Genomic DNA, 14,329 nt, shown 5'->3' with positions numbered 1-14,329 from the left:
GAACTTTAAAAACAAAAAAACTCAACCCTAAAATAAGAAGAAAACAGGAAAACTATTTGCGGTCCATATGACAAAAGATTAATATCTTTATTAAAGAGGCCACATAATTCAATTAGAAACTGTTAAGGGATTCCAACTGTTAAATAGGTCATGAACAGACACTGCAAAGAGGAAACATACAACAAAAAGTTCAACATTTATAATTATTAAATAATGAAACTTAAATAATTGGGTAACATCTTTACCTAACTAAATGAGCTTCCCAAACCTAAAAATAAAGGGAGGGGTGAGGGGTGAGGGGCGCTGATGAAGAGCAGTGAAACTCCTGAGTAGCGCCAAGGGCTCTGTAAACTGAAATGGGTCTCAGAAAGCAATGTGGCAGGTGCCATGTATCAAGAGCCTAAAGAGTACCTGACCCAGTAAATCCACTTCTGGGCGTCCATCAGGAAATAATGCAAACTATGGAAAAAGTCATATAACAACCAGCTCCCACTTACTGACACTAACTATTGCCAGACACCATGCTAAGCACTTAAAGCACTGAATCCTCATAATTCTACTAGACAGGTACTAAAGACATGCAGCAATATAGAAAACATTAGAAGAGGGGGGGAAAAAGGAAGATTCATATTTGTATATGATTGTGGTTATGTAAGATATGTATATAATGATATATAAGCTATATATATATACACACACAAAGATATGTAAAATATGTATATTAAAATGACCAGATGTACAGTCATAAAACTACTATTAATTGAACTGATGGAATTGTGGGCAATTTTCTTTCTCTCTTCTCCAAAATGTATATAAAGTGATGACATTACTTTTATAATAAAGACATCGATAAACATATATATTTTTTAATGGGGAATGAAGGACAGAAAGTAATCTTTCTCCTATATTTTAGTCTGAGAAATTCTCAAAGATCAATTCCTACCTTGGACACCATAATCAATGGAGAAGTTAAAAGTGTTCAGAATAATGTAACAAAGAATTTTGAATAAGAAAACAGATTTCCAGTCATAATCAAGACTTTTTTTTAAAAACCTAAAGGCTAGGGGTGAATGGATTATATCTTTCAGTGCGTGAAGATTTGCATGAAACAAATGAATACCACCACTTCTCTGTGTTCTTGGAAGGTCAAGAAAGATGAAAAAGACAATAATAAAGAAGAAAAAATTCTAGTTCAACAAAAGGATACATGTATTAGTGCAAAACTCTCCAATAGGTTACCAAGATCCTTGTGAAGTCCTTTTCTAATTAAACCTCAATAATATATAACATAATTGCATACATTATCCCATTTTATCCTCTCAGCTACCCTAAAAGGCATAGGGCATCATCTTCACTCTTTAAGAGGAAACAATATCAAGAAAGTTAAGTGATTTGTGCGGCAATAGTTATGCCCCAGGTGTTCTCCATGCACTATCGCATTTGATGCTCATCACAGTCTTGCAGAGGATGGTTAAACCTGCTGCACAGATGAGGCCACAGGTTCCAGATGTGAAGCAGAGTCCGTCTAAGGCACATCAGTATTCAAAACCCTGCTCAGTGGGCCTCCAGAGAGGCTGTACTACATCATATGGTCTGTTCAAGGCTGCCTGGAACTGTGTAGCTCTTATGGCTCCAAGACTAAGGCTCCTTCCTCCTCCCCAGGCTACCTCAGAAACCTGTATTAAGAAAACAGAGAATTCTGTGACTATAAGAGACATTCAGCTCTGTGTTAGATACAGTCCTCTTTAGAAGCAATTTTTGAAATATCTGGTTAGAGTCTCAATAACACACTGGCTTCCTCCATTGAAGGCTTGGCTTTACACAGGAAACTTGGGTTTGGGGGAAAGAAAGAGGCCTCTGACTAAGATATCATTTCTGCCTCATTTGAAACTCCTCCTGTGAGCCTTCACTCTGCTGTGGAGTCTTAAGGAGTTCCTTACCTTCTTGCTGACCACAAACCTGGTCAGGGAGAGTAAAGGAAAGGAGAGAACATCATTAACACTGGCTGCACCATCCTCAGTCCCAAAGGGCATACCATGACCTTGCCACCCAAGGAGGTAGAAGGTCAAAGAGCTGACTAAAATGAGGACCCAACTCCAAGAAGTCTGCCTTTTCCACATGATGGCAAAAATTAGACAATCCAAAAATCTGTGTTTATCTTCCCAAATTTATAATCCATGTGCTCTGCTGCCCTCTATGTAACACTTGGCAAGTCACCTGGGTGTCTTTCCTCATGAAAGGTGAGCACAGCCTTTGAATGGATCAAACTAGGTCAGCAAGACTACATTCTCTGCAGGCAGGGGTCATGTCCTCTTATCTTCCCCCACAGGGCACCTCACCCTGATGAGTAGCGACAGCCAGATTCTATTGGCAGCATGAAAAATGTTTTGAGTTATGAAAAATATAAAGGCAAGGCCACAAGTTTGTGCACTGCTTTAGCCATCCCTGTTATCTACAGATGACTAAAGAAACAATAGTTTTTGTTAAAGGGTTTCTATTTACTGTGTGTATAGATTTCCGTCATTCTCGGAGAAGCTAGCCACCACTAGCGCAAACCTAGGCACCACCGGACCCATCAGCCCTGTCGACTTTGCATCCCTGGTGGTAAAAATCAGTCCTTGAAGCTCTTCAGTTCACTCCCTACATTCTCTGGTACCTCTCTGTTACTACTGCCCTATTTTAAGCCCTTATTTCTCCTTAGTTGTTGCTATTATATTTTCTTTTTATAGGTGTTTTTTAAATAACAGCTTTATTAACATATAATTCACATATGATAAAATGCACCGTTTTAATGTATATAATTCAGCGGTTTTTAGAATATTCACAGAGTTGAGTAACCATCACCACTATTTAATTGCAGAACATTTTTATCATCTCAAAAAGAAACCTGGGAGTTCAGGGTTGTGGTGGCACAAGCCACCCGCCTCCTTGCATGGCCCTGCAATAAACTTTTCTCTGTTCCAAAAAAAGAGAAACCTGTATCCATTAGCAATCACTCTCTATCTCCCCCACCCCCAGCACATGGCAACCACCAATCTACTTTCTGTTTCTATGGATTTGCCTATTACGGACATTTCATATAAATTGAATCACACAATATGTGTTCTTTTATTTCTGGCTTCTTTCACTTACCATCGTGTTCTCAAGATTCACCCATGTTGTAGTAGGTACTAGTACTACATTCCTTTTTTATGGCCAAATAATATTCCATTGAAGGGGTATATACATGGATACATTTTGTTTAACCATTCACCAATTGATCGGCATTTGGGTTCCTTCCTCATTTTAACCATTAATAATGCAGCCACAAACAATCGTGTACAAGGGTTTGAGATTAAATAAATTTGGGAAATGCTGGGTTTAACAAAGTTAAACAGGTTTCTTTATGACAGAACTTCTGTGTCAAGAACACAGTAACATTGGGGGAGAACAGACACATGTATACGTATGGCTGAGTCACTTTGCTGCGTACCTGAAACTATCACAACATTGTTAATTGGCCATACTCCGATATAAAAAAGAAACAAACACAGTAACAGTCATTACAATTTTACTGAAGTGGATACACAAGGCAGGGTTTTCCAAGCTTATTTAGCCACAAATTGCCCCCCCACCTCCCAAATCTAGAAAACTTTTTTTCTTTACTCAATTATGACACAAGCTCAAATAGTTACATGGGATTCTGGGGTCAATACATTCTGTCTTTCATCTTCAAAAGAAGCACATCAGAAAGTAAAGGTAATATTGTGAAATATTCTGAAGCAAATTCTAGTTTAAAATTGTCAAAATATTTCTTAAGAAAAATTGATACTTTTTATATGGTAGCAGAAGAAAAGAGATCAATATTCTTTGATATGAACAAAATACTTTCCCTGAATACAGCAAAATATGTTTCACCGCAATTTTCTAAGTTCCAAAAAGACTTCAGCATCTCTTACACTGCAATGTAAAAACACTGAAAAAATGGAGATAATCACACAATAACCATTCTACACAACTAAAATACCCAACCCACACATCTAATGATAGTTGCAAAAGTGTGACCTGACAATTTCTGGAGAAGACTCTTGGGCATTTTGTATTTTATTAATCTTGAACACATGACAATCTTCTCAACAAGTCAGCTGCAGAGGAGAACAAAGACATCCATCATTTGTCCTAACAATATTTAAAATTCAAAACTTTCACATTAATTCCAATATTCTCATTAAAACATATTAAAACATAAAAATTTTCTATCTAATATCTCTTTAGATTAACATTTGTGTTAATAGTGAGACAAAGTTTCATCCAATTCCAGCTATAAAACCTTGAGCATGTCTCAGAAACAAAGAGCTTTTTGACAATCTTTTGCTTTTTTGTTTCTGTGGATATATGTTTAAGTTCAAACAATGTGGAAATTAAGTGTAAAAAAAAATTCCAAGGATGTGAAACTGATTTTTTACAGTGTGATAGGCAATTACTCCTTCCTTTGCTACAAACTCCATTTAAAACAATCTTATTAAAGAAATTTCTTTATTAAACCATGGTAAACTACACAACTGACAGCTTACTGATGTTTCCTTTAAATATGTGAAGTAATTTGAGACTTCCCACCACAAATAACTTTTATTTCAGTAACATTTTAAGTATAATGTTACTTGTGGATTGTCACATTTCTTTTTAAAAGGACATTCTGTTTGCAAAGGCTTGTTAAAATACTTTGCACTTATTAAAATGCTAAAATAGACATTTGTAATTATGTCCAACACTTTCCCAAGGAAATTTAAGCTATAAGCAAAGTAACTCTACACAATGTTTCAAAATTAATTTTGCTTTTTTGCCACAATGAGACATTAGGAAAGCTCTGTGCTCTACATAGACAGCCATAGACATATGACTCAGGCTGTTCATGTGTTTTTTGAATTAATAGCACCAAAGTTTCTTAAACCTGTGGTTTTACTGATGGCTCTTCAGCTACTGTGACAACATACGATTTTGGAGTAATGCTTACTGATTTACCATTTGTGGAGAAACTCTAAAAAAAAAAAAACCTGTTCTACCTAAGAAATCTTAAACTTTGTGCTCTGACAAAAGTCTCCATCCAATACATTCACGACTCCTCCCACTGTATTTGCTCTTTAGTTTCATTTCAGACATTCAGTCCTTAGATCCTTTCCAGTGTCTCCCAATTTAGTAACCCCACTTTGGTTTCATTTCCATTCTTACCCAGGAATGGAATTCCTCTCCCAAAAGTTACCTCATCCCCCTAACATTCTGGTCCTTCAATTGGACCAACAAGCCTAATTATAGTCCTAATCTAACTATCAGCCTCCTCTGAGGCTTCATTCGGGGTGACACCTACAAGGGGGAAAAACCCACATTCACATAGGCTGGCACCACTACTAATACATGGCGCCCACACTCACCTGTGCCCTCAACTTATTCTCATCTGTTCCTGGAGAGCTCCCTTTCCTCTTTCCATCAGTGACTTCTAAACCTTCACTTCTCCCCCTTAAATTTCTTACTTAGAACCCCTCACTCTTATCAGAAGAGCACAACTTTACATCGATAAAACTAATGCAGAGGATGATGGCAAGTGACAATACAGTTTTTTAAATCGTCCTGAATTGACCATTAAAAACAGAGAAACTGGGGCTTCCCTGGTGGCGCAGTGGTTGAGAATCCACCTGCCAATGCAGGGTACACGGGTTCGATCCCTGATCCAGGAAGATCCCACATGCCGTGGAGCAACTAAGCCCGTGAGCCACAACTACTGAGCCTGTGCTCTAGAGCCTTCGAGCCACAGCTACTGAAGCCACTGCACCTAGAGCACGTGCCCCGCAGCAAGAGAAGCCACCACAATGAGAAGACTGTGCACCACAACGAAGAGTAGCCCCTGCTCACAGCAACTAGAGAAAGCCCATGTGCGGCAACAAAGACCCAACGCAGTCAAAAATAAATAAATAAACAAACAAACAAACAGAGAAACCAGGGTGAAACATTCAAAGACTCCTGGATAGCATCTAAAACAAAACTAAGTAACAAGGAATCTCCAGAGCTCCAAATCCCAAGTGAGTGGGGTCAAACCGCTGACACTTACGAGACTGTGGTACACGTGTGAGGATGAAAGCAGAGGAGAGGCACCGGCAACTAAGGAAAGTAAGAACCCGCACAGGTACTCAGGCCAGGAGTGAGGGTGGGCCACTGACGAGAGCACCTGATACTGAGAGGAGTTTGCACCCTCTAGTTCTCAGGTGAGGGTAAGTGTTCTGTGGGAACTACTAGCCTTGCGAAAATTCTCAAAACAAATCAGCCAAAGCCCCGTTTCAGGCCCAAGCCCCATACTAAGACAAAACTACTAGGGACAGAATCTAAATTGAACAGCACAGGGACAAAAGAGAAATCCAGATAAAATAGGGGAGGGGAACAAAGTAAGCAGATTTCACAGAAATAACAGAAGAGAGAGCTCTAGAGCCATAAAATTCAGGCTTCCTTGTAAAAGTTCAAGGAAAGTAATTTCATATAAAAAATGAGGAACTTTTGTGTGGATTGAGGGAAAATCCCACATAAATATATTACCAGAAAAAACTTTAAAAGCAGAAAGCTACTCTGCAGGCAATAAAGGCCCTCCTACAAAATACATGAAAACTATAACCTACTATTTCAAAACAAGCAAAAGGATGAAAAAAATAATAGAAGAATGAAAGAACAATGTAAACCAAAATTAGAAAACCTTACAAAGGATGTGAAATAACTCAGAAAGAAAAAATATCATGTTAGAAATGTACACTAAAGTAGAAAGAACATAAGAGTCAATTTAAAAAAAAATAGATAATGCCTTAAGACAAACAGAAGGGAAGAAAAGGCAGGAAATTTTTTTTTAAATAAATTTATTTATTTTTGGTGCTTTGGGTCTTTGTTGTTTCATGCGGGCTTTTCTCTAGTTGTGGTGAGCAGAGGCTACTCTTCGTTGCGGTGCGCAGGCTTCTCATTGCAGTGGCTTCTCTTGTTGCAGAGCACGGGCTCTAGGCACACAGGCTTCAGTAGTTGTGGCTCACGGGCTTAGTTGCTCCGCAGCATGTGGGATCTTCCCAGACCAGGGATCGAACCCGTGTCCCCTGAATTAGCAGGCAGATTCTCAACCCACTCCGCCACCAGGGAAGCCCAGGAAATTTTTTTTTAAGTAACAAAGAAATGAAGACATTCCTGGTTCTGGTTAAGACTGAGTAAGCATACTCCACTGTATCTCTCCCAGTGTTTACAACTAAAAGTCCACATAAAACAATATAATTAATTGCTAAGGGCTCCGTGAAAGATAAACAAAGCATGTGAACTCAGTGGGAAATTCAAAACTCAAAAAATGACCCACATAGTAGTGAGTTCCCTGGTTTGCCTTTTATCACCTATATCCCCCAGCTTACACTAGGGAAGCCAGAATCTCAGAAGAAAAATGGTCTCTCTCTCCAGACCCAAACCCAGGCGAGGCTCAGTAATCAATCAGCCTCCTCATGGCAGCAGTGACAGTGATATTTTTTCTCTTTCTATCCAGATAAGCAGAAAAGGGGGCTTTGGGGAACCTGACAGTGAGGGAGAAGATCACAAAGAGTAGGGAATGGAGAATGAGGCCCTTTAAATTACTGTATGAGACTCTGAGTTGCACATGCATAGAACTGACCAGGATCAGTGGAGCAAAGGCTGTGAGATCCGAACTACAGCAGAGACCACCCCCACTTCCTGCTAGTCCAGCGGCACCTGCGTGGTGCACATAGGGAGCTATATTAGTTTCCTATTGCTGCTATAAAAAATGACTACAGGTTAGTGGCTTAGGACAACACAAATCTATTATTTTATGGTTCTGGAGGTCAGAAGTCTAAATGGGTCTTATGAGCCAAAATTAAGGTGTCAACAGATCTGTGTTACTTCCTGCAGCTCTAGAAAAAAATCTTTTTTCCTTCCCTTTTTCAGCTTCTAGAGGCTGCCTGCATTCCTTGGCTCAGGGCTCCTTCCTCCATCTTCAAAGCAAATCACTCCAAATATCAGTGGTTGTCTGGGCAGAGAGCAGGGAATGAACAGGTGGAGCACAAGAGACTTTTAGGGCAGTGAAGTTAGTCTTAATGATACTGCAATGATGGATACATGTTGTTATACATCTGTCAAAACTCATAGAAAGTACAATACAAAGAGTGAGCCCTAATGTAAACTATGGGCTTTAGTTAATAATAATGTATCTATATTTGCTCATAAATTGTAACAAATGTACCCCAGTAATGCAAGATGTTAATAATGGTTAAATGGGGGGAGGGGTATAGGTAAGGGGATATAAGGGAACTCTGTACTTAACACTCAATTTTTCTCTAAACCTAAAACTGCACACACACAAAAGTCTATTGCTTTTTTTAAAAAGCAGTGTGCAAAGGAATATCTAGAACAACTCCCTTCTGTGTAAGAATAAAGGGGGAAAATAAGAAAATATACATGTAACTTTATTTTAGCAAAAGAAACAGCAGATAAAGAGAAACAAATGAGGTTGTTTACCTTCCATAGTGGAAGGGATAGGAGCAGTGATACTTCTCTGGATCGAACTATTTTGCACAGTCATGACTTTTGTAAGTATGTTAATGTTTTACATATTAAAACACATAAACAACAAGAATAAGAGGCACATTAAAACTGAACACAAACAAAAAAACAAAACAACCTAACTATATTTCAAAGAATAACACAACCAGAGTAGATGGGCATAAAGAAGATTAACCGAAGTAACTTTTGAACACAGTATTTAGACTATATGCCCTCAGACTAAAGACAAAAAGCACTATAAACAGAATTTGAACTCTACTTAGTAGGTTTGAGGTTTTTTTGGTAGTATGGGCTAACTTATCTAACTACCTTTTATGTAATTAAGAATCTAGAAGGGGCTTCCCTGGTGGCGCAATGGTTGAGAGTCCGCCTGCCGATGCAGGGGACATGGGTTCGTGCCCCGGTCCGGGAGGATCCCACATGCCGCTGAGTGGCTGGGCCCGTGAGCCATGGCCGCTGAGCCTGCGCGTCCGGAGCCTGTGCTCCGCAACGGGAGAGGCCACAACAGTGAGAGGCCCGCATACCGCAAAAAAAAAAAAAAAAAAAAAAAAAAAAAAGAATTTAGAAAATAAATACATATATTCAGGATAAAGGAGCTATCTTTCTTGTTGGAGAAGGAAGTTACATATATGGAAAGATGACAGGCCAGGGCAAAGGAAGGTAAAATGATGGGAAAAGACGTACCATAAAAACACTAATTTAAAAAAAACTAAAGTAGCCATATTAGTAACAGACAAAGAAGACTCTGAACAAGGATAATTACAAGGGATAAAGAAGAATATTACATAATGATAAGCAGTTCAATTCACCAAGACGGCATAACAATTTTAAATGTGTATACAACTAACACTAGAGGGTCAAGCTATAAGAAGCAAAAACTGACAGAACTGAAAGGAGAAATAGACAAATCTACAGTTATGGTTGGGGAGTTCAACACTCCTCTCTTAGTAATTAATACAAGTAGACAGAAAATCAACAAGGATGCAGAAGATCTAAACAACATGAGCAACCAATGTTATCTAACTAAAATTTATAGAACCCTCCATCCAACGACGACAGAATACACATTTCTTTTTCAGGTCGACATAAAACACTAATGAAGGCAGATCAAATTTTAAACAAAGCAGAATAAATTTAAAAGAATTAAAATCATACTGACTATGTTGACTTTACCAGAATTAAATGAGAAGTCATTAACACAAAATCTGGGAAATTCCAAATATTTGCAAACTAAACAATACACGTTTAAATAATCCAGGAGTCAAGAGGAAATTTCAAGGTAAAATAGAAAATATTTTGAAATGAATGAAAAGGAAAATACAACATTTCAAAAATGTGTGGGATGCAGCTAAAGAAGTGCTTATAAATTTTTAACATTAAGTGATTACATTAGAAAAGAAAAGAAGTCTCAAACCAATAATCTAAACTTTCAGTTTAAGAAACTTAACACAAAAGAAGAAGGAAGGAAATAAACTTAAGAGCAGAAATCAGAAAAATGAAAGAGAAAATGGAAAAAATAGGAAAAATCCATGAAACCTAAAACTAGTTTTTTGAAAAGATGAATAAAAACAGATTGAGCAAGGGAAAAAAAAAAAAGAGAGCAAGAGAGAAAAGACATGAATTGCCAATATCAGGAACAAAAGAGGAGATAGCACTACAGACACAACAGAGATCAAAAGCTAACAAAGACTAATATAATAGGGTTGTGTCCAGAGGACTCAGGAACCAACTTGAAAAGGTTCCCACTGGCCAGAGATTGGACCATTTTAGCAGGAATAAGCATAATAATGGCAGTGCATTGAAATATATTACATAGGCTTAAATCTATGAATTCATAATGATACCAAGAAAACAAATTCTTCACCTGTGGATGGGGACATCATTCATTTTTTTTTAATTAATTTATTTGTTTTCATTTTTGGCTGTGTTGGGTCTTCGTCACTGTGCACGGGCTTTCTCTAGTTGAAGTGAGTGGGGGCTACTCTTCATTGCAGTGTGCAGGCTTCTCATTGTCGTGGCTTCTCTTGTTGCAGAGCACAGGCTCTAGGCGTGCGGGCTTCAGTAGTTGTGGCTCACAGGCTCTAGAGTGCAAGCTCAGTAGTTGTGGTACATGGGCTTAGTTGCTCCATGGCATGTGGGATCTTCCCAGACCAGAGATCAAACCTCTGTCCCCTGCATTGGCGGGCGGATTCTTAACCCCGGAACCATCAGGGAAGCCCCCATCATTCATTTTTAAAACTGGTTAATAAAGGTAAAGAATCAAACTTGGGACTTCCCTGGTGGCGCAGTGGATAAGGATCCGTGCTCCCAATGCAGGGGGACCGGTTTCAATCCCTGGTCAGGGAACTTAGATCCCACATGCATGCCGCAACTAGGTCACATGCCACAACTAAAGAGCCCACCTGCTGCAACTAAGGAGCCAGCGAGCTGCAACTAAGGAGCCCGCCTGCCGCAACTAAGACCCGGTGAAACCAAATAAATAAAAATTTTAAAAAAAGAATCAAACATTAATCCTACCTTTCCTATATGATTTGCACTACTGAATAACCGGATAATAGACAAGGCAATAATAAATTAGTAAGGAGTGATTTCATTAGAACTCACCATTTGCAAACTCTAATGAATTAAGGTATCTAGGCATTGAGTATCGATTACTGCTAACATCACAAAAAGAACGACAACCAGGTACTATGTGCCTCCAAGCAGAAGAACACACTCATTATCACTTATAAAGTAGTCTCGCACAAAATAACAAAATAAAACCCGAATCTGATTAGGCCTCTAGATTAGTGCTATCCAATAGAAACACAATGCAAGCCACATGCTTTGTTTTGGCTGCGTCATGTGGTATGCAGGATCCTAGTTCCCCAGCCGGGGATTGAAACCACACCTCCTGCAGTGGAAGCGCGGAGTCCCAACCACTGAACCACCAGGGAAGTCCCACACATGTGTTTTCAAATAACCACATTACAAAAGAAAAAAGAACTAGATAGAAATTATGTTTTAATAAATTTAACTTTATATATCCAAGGTATTATCATTAAAATATACAATCAATATAAAAACAATGATATTTTCATATTATTTTTGAAATTAGTCTTTAAAATAGGTGTGCATTTTACACTTATAGTATATCTCAGTTTGGACTAGCCACATTTCAAGCGCCCAATAGCCACATGTGGCTAGTGGCTACCATATCGGACAGCACAGCTCTAGAACCAAGCCCAATTTATGGGAAATACAGAGGACAAACAAGCATGTTAGCTGCACCAAAGGGATTCAATCAGCAAAATCCAGACTCTGGGAAATTCAACAGGTCAAAACTGGTTTCTTCAACAAACTAATGACAAGGAAAAAAGAGAAGAAGGAGGAATCTGTAGATTAAGATATTTTAAAGACAAAAGGGAAAAAAAAGGCAGGAAAAACTTAAATGTAGATTAAGATATTTTAAAGACGAAAGAAAAAAAGGCAGGAAAAACTTAAATGTCTAGAAATACACACAGGTGATAAAACTATAAGGAAGGCAAAAACATCATTATCATAAATGTTAGAATAGTGGTTACATTTGGGGAGAAAAAGAGGGTTTTAATTGGAATGGAGCACATGGAAAGCTTCTGGCTTGGCTGACAAAGTGTTATTTTCTTTACCTGGATGGTGGTTACATCTTATAACAGCTTATGATAAGTTACACATTTGTTTTAAGCAATTTTCCATATCTGTTATGTTTTATAATAAAAAGGTATAAATTCAACACATACGTAAATATTTGATAGGAAAAGTTTGACACCAGCAGGTATTAATTTCCTGAGCTTCGCAATATCCTATCCAGTCCCCAAACTTACCATGTCCATCTGTACCCACAGTTTCTGGTCTTCAAGAATTAAAAATCCTTACTCTTATTCAAGACCAACACTGCCACCTATGTTCCTGATTTTATCCCCCCACTCCATCTTTTCTGAAATCTTGATCCATTAATTATCACCTCTTCCAAATCTTCGACCTCCACCTTTCTATTGAGGCAATACAGGATAATGGTAAGTAACTGGACTATTGTGTCAGAATCTCAGGGTTCAAATTCTCCTTCTGCTCTTTACTAGCTGTCAGTCATGTATCAGTAACAATCTCTGTGATTAACTCTCCTCATCAGTGAAATGAGGAAAACAGTATCTATTTCATAGGGTTGATGTGAAGAGTAAATGAGTTAACAGGTGTAAAGCCCTCAGAAGAGGACCCGGAATCCAGCACCTTTTCAATAAATGTTAGCTACCTCCACCACTGCTACCATCATCTCCATTCCTTCAGTGCATAACATGCTCAGTCTTTTTCACTTTTATCAAAATCCTTTCCTCAACCCTGTGTACCTCTCTCGTTATGCTCTCACTCCTTCCCTTTTTCCTGAAAACAACAAAGATTACCAAACTGTCATATCTACTGGCAATGTTTTAGTATATATTTCATTGGTCTCCACTGGAGCATTTGACACTGTTGTCCATTTTAAATATAACATTTTCTCCTTGAGTTTGGTGACACCACTCTTTTGGTAGTGCTGCTTTTGAGAAAGTAGGATCAGTCCCCTTTGTAAGAGACATCCTCTAGTGCTGTTTATACATTTTTGTTCCTCTATGTACCATTTTCATTCTGCTTTGAAGCACTACCTAAGTGGTCTGATTCACATTCACAGTTTGAATAACACTTATGGCAGCTAACCCCAAAAGTGTCCAGCTCTGAACTCTCCCAAGCTTCAGATGTATTTACCTAAATGTCTGCTGGACCTGAATGTCAAAATGTCCAATACTGCATTCACCCCAGATTTGCTATTCTCTCCTGTTCATTCTCAGCTAATGGCATTACTTATCTATCTGCTTACCCAGGCCAAAACCTAAGAGCAATTCCAGGCTCCTCTTTTATCCTCATCCCCAAAATATAATCACTCTACATTTTCTGCAAACTGTCCCTTTCTCAACTTCCCAAGTTCAGGCCTGCAGCATCCCTTACCTGGAATACGAGAAAGGCAAATAAAGTCCTTGTTAAACCTCTAATACTATTTTTTTCTTTACTTTGCTTTAGAAAGAGCAAACTAGAAGTGCCCATAGTTGCCTGAACTTAACATGTTTGCCTCTGTCTCTATACCTTTGTTATACTGTTCCCTCTTCCTGGAATGTTCTCCCCCAGTTTTTTACTGCATATATTCCTTCACTTTTTGAGATGCTGTTAAAATATCATATCCACTTGAAGAACCTCCTATGAATTCCTAGGTGAGTTGAGTTCCCTTCCTCTGTGCTCCAATGGCACCTAAGCTAAACCATTATCATTGCATTTACCTAATTTAAAACATTTTTTTTCTCTTACTATGTCATCTTCTACTGAATATTTATTTCCAAGGGCAGGGACTGTTTTACCTAGCTTTTTAACTCCCATGTCTAGCACTTACTTGGCATATGACAGGCAGTCAACATACCTTGAAGAAAGAAATTTTCTATTTTGTATGTATCTGTCAAATTAATATTTCTAAAGTTCCATTTTCAACATGCCATGGTGTTGTTCAAAAATGTTCAAGGATTGTCACATGATAAAGTAAAAATATCTTAAGCCTAGTCCTCCATAACAAGACCCCAAACTACACACACAGCTTTATCTTCCACTATACTTCCATATACATATATATATATATATATATATATATATATATATATATATATAGCTTTAATTCTAAACAAGTCTACTCAGTCTTCCAAACTGACTTTTTGACCCTTACCTCCCAAAACCA

Source organism: Tursiops truncatus, chromosome 14, assembly GCF_011762595.2.
Source record: "Tursiops truncatus isolate mTurTru1 chromosome 14, mTurTru1.mat.Y, whole genome shotgun sequence".
Classification (NCBI taxonomy): Eukaryota; Metazoa; Chordata; class Mammalia; order Artiodactyla; family Delphinidae; genus Tursiops; species Tursiops truncatus.
Note: the sequence above shows the minus strand (reverse complement) of the source record.